The following is a 6,518-nucleotide window of genomic DNA, read 5'->3' on the forward strand; positions in this document are numbered from 1 at the left end:
AATGAAAAGTTGACAGTGATTAAAACTCTCAAATATTAGGCTAGTAGTTGTGATTTTATTGCTGTGTATGTCCATGTTTAATCGATTTCCCTTAATTTCAGTCTTAGTGATGTTCACTAGCAAAAGGAAATCCTTCACCAACATAAATAACTACAGCAGCAAGGATCTGCCAGAGATTTAGCCCTTTCCCACCCTATTCATACTATGAGCATTAGTAATGGCATTTTTTTTTTTAAAGTCAGTATCTAACAACCTCTGCAGGGTCCAGCAATACTGGGGAAGATTTTTTTTTACAATGCAGGCATGATCAGGATCTACTATGTACTTACCTTTTTATGGTTACTAAGCACAAAGAAGGTTTTTTTACTTTGTTATATATGCTACAAATACATGGTGATATTTTCAATGATAATATACTTTTTTACCATCAGAGGTCAGTATTGCACTGAATTACTTTAGCTGGTATCTTTATTCAAAGCACATTCAGTAAGATTTACCAAGTGTTTTACAAAATTGGTGATATTATTTTCAATATATAGGTCAATATTGTTTTTTTTTTTTTAAATATTATTTTGATTAGCATCACAACGCAGTGCTCTGGTCTCTTAAAATATTTCCTTAGTTTACATTTCCATTCATCTTTCAGCCTTTCCTTAAACATGTTACATAACATAACATATTAGGGCTGCAACTAACGGTTATTTTGTCTGTCGACTAATCTAGCGATTATTTTTCTGATTAGTCGACTAATCTAACGATTATTTTTATTTTAGTTTTTTTGCTTAATTGAGTGTTCTTTTTTTGATTAGCTAATTAATCCTTTGAATAACTTTACAAAAAATGATACATACAACTTCTAATATAATATTTCAACTTTTGTTAAATTTTTTCCAAAAAATACTTCAATGTGGTTGAAGTTTTTACAGTATACAAAAATGAAGTGGCAAAAATAAAATGTAAAAAAGGAAAATTTTCTGCGCTAAAGATAAGTCCTCTCCTCACGCTGACCGCATGTGAGGAGAGCTGGTAAGCGACAATCCACACAGGGGACATCTACCTGATGATCAGTTCAGCCCCAACAGTGCAGCCTATCAGTGCCCATCAGTGAAGGAGAAAAATGAATTCCTTATTTACAAAATGTTATAACAGAAACTAAGAAAAAACATTTTTTTTCAAACTTTTTGTTCTTTTTTTGTTTAGCAAAAAATTAAAAAACACAGGCGGTGACTAAATACCTTCAAAAGAAAGCTCTGTCGGTCTAAAAAAAAAATGATAAAAATGTGTATGGGTACAGTGTTGAATGTGCAATTGTCGTTCAACGTGTGGCAGCGCTAAAAATTGGCCTGGGCAGGAAGGGGGTGAAAGTGCCAAGTGGTTAAGTGGTGGATGCGTGTGGATTCATTTTTTTTGGGAGAATAGGTAATATCATTTATTGTCCCTTTTAAGAAACAATGAAAAAGTAACCAAACAAACTAATCCCCCTGAAGCAGCTTTTCTCAGTTTTATTGCCCTCTGAGGACCCTTGCCATCAATCTTGGCCAGTACAGAGAGGTGCTGCAGCTATCCTCCAGCCTGTCCCTGCCTTCTCACAGCAGGGGTTGCAGCAAATACTGACACCGACATAGCTCAAAGAACAAAAAGAATGTGTTGGGCGTCTTTTCATGTCTCAGTCTTTTCAGTGTTTCATGTCTTTCCCGGTCTTTTCATGTCTTGTGCAGGAGGGGGAGGAGGAGAAGGGCCGGCACAAGCTGGGGGCGTGTGACGTCAACGCCTTTCATGCACGTCGACGCGTCGTTGCAGCACTACAACATTTACATTATATCATACATATTATATCACACATACAGTATATAATTACATAGGGACTGTTTCAGCAGGGAAATAGTCCCTGATTAGGTGTCAACCCAAAATATAACAAGCGTACCATGAGAACACATTTTCACAAATAAAAAAGATGTTTTGAGGTTGCTAAGGACCTCTTGCTCAGACAGCAGTGACACTTCTGCCTGAAAAAGGGGCCCTTAGGATCCTGAAAATATTAATTATTCGTGACAACTTAAGCGTCTTGTCCTTTATTGTGGACATAGTGTGCTGGTGATGTCTTGTATTGGGACGTATGCTTTGGTGGCACCATTTGCCATGTAACCATTAGCACTCCTCTATAAATAGGTCTGATTGCTGTATGAAGTACAATACACTGTTTATTCTGTATTCATTAGAGAAATATATGTAATTGAATTGTATATTTAGCTGCTGGACTGGAGGTCAGCGTTAACTTGGTCAGGGCTTACACTTTTTAAAAAAATTTTTATTGTTAGACTAACGTAGCTGCCTTCTCATTCTGCAAATGCTAGTAGCATTTAGCAGGAGTTTAATTTAATGTGCACAGTGGCGGACTGACCATTCAGGGATTAGGGCACTGCCCAAGGGCCCACGGTCAGTAGGGGCCCCATGAGAGGCTACACACTACAGAAAGAAGCCAGGACCTTCCATGCAGGCTATGCTGTGGTAGATATTTTAAATGCCCATTCTAATTTGTAGGTTGGGCTTTGTGTGGCTTGAGTGTGGACACAGGGGGCCCCATGATCTCTGAGTTGTCAGTCCACCCCTGAATGTGCATCTCCACTTTTGTTGAGAAAGAAAAAACATTCCCCTTTGGGTGATTCATGTACTATGCAAGGATTTTATCAGAATTTGTTCCAGAGCCCTACCTTTTTCTGTTCTGAAAAAAAAAGATTTTGTTTCCCATGTCTTTTCTAGACTAATTCCCAAATGGGAGGGTCTGTGTTCATTATAACCACCCGGTGTACTTTCAGTATTCTAATTAGGAAAGTGATTAATTATTAAAAATAATCAAATAAAATAATTAAAACAGTATTTTTTAAAATCAAAATTAAATACAATGCAAGACAAAACAGCAGCAATGTCTCACAAAAAGTTAAATACCATACAGTAAGAGGACGTACAGAGAATGTGCAAAAAATACAAAGTGCAAAAGTACAAAATGAATATCATACAGTATCTCACAAAAGTGAGTACACCCCTCACATTTTTGTAAATATTTAATTATATCTTTTCATGTGACAATGCTGAATAAATGACACTTTGCTACAATGTAAAGTAGTGAGTGTACAGCTTGTATAACAGTGTAAATTTGCTGTACCCTCAAAATAACTCAACACACAGCCATTAATGTCTAAACCACTGGCAACAAAAGTGAGTACACCCCTACGTTAAAATGTTTAAATTGGGCCAGAGTAGCCATTTTCCCTCCCCAGTGTCATGTGACTTGTTAGTGTTACAAGGTCTCAGGTGTGAATGGGGAGCAGGTGTGTTAAATTTGGTGTTATCTCTCTCACTCTCTCATACTGGTCACTTGAAGTTCAACATTGCATCTCATGGCAAAGAACTCTCTGAGGATCTGAAAAAAAGAATTGTTGCTCTACATAAAGATGGTCTAGGCTATAAGACGATTGCCAAGACCCTGAAACTGAGCTGCAGCACGATAACCAAGACCATACAGCGGTTTAACTGGACAGGTTTCACTCCAGCTCAGCGTTATATCCAGAGATTGTCTTTGGGAAATAGACGTATGAGTGCTGCCAGCATTGTTTCAGAGGTTGAAGGGGTGGGGGGGGGTCAGCCTGTCAGTGCTCAGACCATGCGCCGAACACTGCATCAAATTGGTCTGCATGGCTGTCATCCCAGAAGAAAGCCTCTTCTAAAGATGATGCATAAGAAAGCCCTCAGTTTGCTGAAGACAAGCAGACTAAGGACATGGATTACTGGAACCATGTTTTGTGGTCTGATGAGTCCAAGATAAACTTATTTGGTTCAGATGGTGTCAAGCGTGTGTGGTGGCAACCAGGTGAGGAGTACAAACAGAAATGTATCTTGCTTACAGTCAAGCATAGTGGTGGGAGTGTCATGGTCTGGGGCTGCATGAGTGCTGCCGGCACTGGGGAGCTACGGTTCATTGAGGGAATCATGAATGCCAACATGTACTGTGACATACTGAAGCAGAGCATGATCCCCTCCCTTTGGTGACTGGACCGCAGGGCAGTGTTTCAACATGATAACGACCCCAAACACACCTCCAAGACGACCACTGCCTTGCTAAAGAAGCTGAAGGTAAATGTGATAGACTGGCCAAGCATGTCTCCAGACCTAAACCCGATTGAGTATCTGTGGGGCATCCTCAAATGAAAGGTGGAAGAGCGCAAGGTCTCTAACATACTCCAGCTCCGTGATGTCGTCATGGAGGAGTGGAAGAGGACTCCAGTGGCAACCTGTGAAGCTCCGGTGAACTCCATGCCCAAGAGGGTTAAGGCAGTGCTGGAAAATAATGGTGGCCACACAAAATATTGTCACTTTGGTCCCAATTTGGACATTGTCACTCAGGGGTGTACTCACTTTTGTTGCCAGTGGTTTAGACATTAATGGCTGTGTGTTTAATTATTTTGAGGGGACAGTAAATTTACACTGTTATACAAGCTGTACACTCACTACTTTACATTGTGGCAAAGTGTAATTTTTTCAGTGTTGTCACATGAAAAGATATAATAACATATTTACAAAAATGTGAGGGGTGTACTCACTTTTGTGAGATACTGTATTCCAAATGACAGTAAGGACCATGTCTGCAAATGGGAAAAGATCTGTCTAATGAAAATAACAAATCTAGGGCGGGAGGGGGATATCCTGAGTATTGGTCATAAGAAAGCACCCCTAGAGGCCGAGGTGATAATCAGAAATGTCCCTGAACTATAATACTGCTGAAAAAGAGGGGGGGGGGGGATAGGATGGGGAATAATATGCTGGGGTGTGCATGTTCAGAGGAAGGACAGAAAGAGGTCAATCCCCATAACAGGTTTCCAGTAGGGCCTTGCCCTCATCAGAGTAAACAAACATGTTCCAGTAGAATCATGTTTTTGTATATTGCTCCTGCCTGTTCTGGGTGGTAAGGACTAAGCCTTCCAACTTTTTGATGTTTTCCACCTTTTTGAGCCACAATGAGATGGAAAGGGGGGTTTTGGTCTTTTTAGCATAGATCGATGAAGGCTTTGGCAGCATTAGGCAAATTCTAGTGGGTCTTATTAGGGATATGTGAGAAATGGAGGAGGAAGAAGTCCGGTTCGTTCGGGACCGTGAATTGTTGAGTGAGTCTCAGCACCTCTTTCCAGTAATGGTCTAATTTCGGACAAGACCAAAAGATGTGCAACAGCATCCACTGTTCCTTCTGGCATCTCCAGCATCAACCCGAGGTCTCAGGGAAGTAACAACGCAATACCCAAGGAGTACAGTACCACTGGGTGAGCAACTTTTAATTAGTCTCTGGGACGCAGGTACATATGGAGGACTTAAGAGCAAATTGAACGATGGTCCAATGTTGGTCGGGTAAGACAGATTTACTAAGATCCAGTTCCTATTTACTTAGGCATGGCAGCGTAAAGTATTCCGAGGGGGAGATCGGCAGGGAATACATCTTGGAAACGGTATGGGGAAAAATGACACTGTTCATACTGTAAGATTCGGACATCGTCAACGGACGTTGAAACTGTGTGGGAGAACCTAAGACACAAAGAAAATTATGTAGCTGCAGTGCCTTCCAGAAATTCAAAGCAAAACATCCAGTTGCATACAACAATGATGAGAGCAAAGGGCAAATATTGGAGGCAAGGAAATGGGCAGCTTGGAAACAACTCTCCTTAAGGATCCCCACGAAGTAAGCCTTCTTCCAGACCCGTGTTGTAACTGGGTTTGCCCAGAATGGGGTATAGCGTAAATTGACAAGAAGATAGCACTGGGTTTTGACAAACCAGGGAGCAGAGATGGAGCGTGGGGCCTATGGACTAATGCATCTGATGGTCAGTAGGGCTGCATAACACCACAGTGCCTTACACTGTTGTTCAATATGCGTCCAAAGCTTTTGGTCTCCGTGTCTTAAATTGCACCAAATTTTAGACATGATGGCTGCATTACTTTTCTTTTTTAGGCTGTCCTAGAAAAGTAGCAGTTTAGAGTGTGAAACCCAACCATTTACCACTGGCAGGGAGGCTTACAGTAATCACTTTTTATTTATTTATATAAAACCATTATCCCAAAAGAAAAAAAACTGTTGCTGTAACTGCTTGTGTATCTGTAGGAGTTTGGCTTCAATTTTATTAGTGTATCTAAAGTTGCTAGTACATCTAACACTTCCCTTCCTGTAGACTGACAATGCTGCTATCCAAAGGTGCCCCTGTGCTCCTTCATCCAGAAAGGGGCACTATAATACTGGTGGTGTATTACTGACCAGATCACCAGGTGAAAACAGAGAGAGAAAAAAAAAACCTAAGAAAAGAAAACTGATGTAGCCATCACATCTAAAGATTGGTAAGCTGCAATATATTACATTTTATGTTTTGGGTTTATTAGTGCTTTAAAAAGGAATTAGGGAATCCCTTTAGGAAGAAGTTAACCCTTAAAGAGTATGTTACCAAAAATAAAATTAGTTTAGCAGGGGATACTCAAAATTA

The sequence above is a fragment of the Pelophylax lessonae genome (assembly GCF_965119305.1).
Source record: "Pelophylax lessonae genome assembly, chromosome: 4".
NCBI classification, from domain to species: domain Eukaryota; kingdom Metazoa; phylum Chordata; class Amphibia; order Anura; family Ranidae; genus Pelophylax; species Pelophylax lessonae.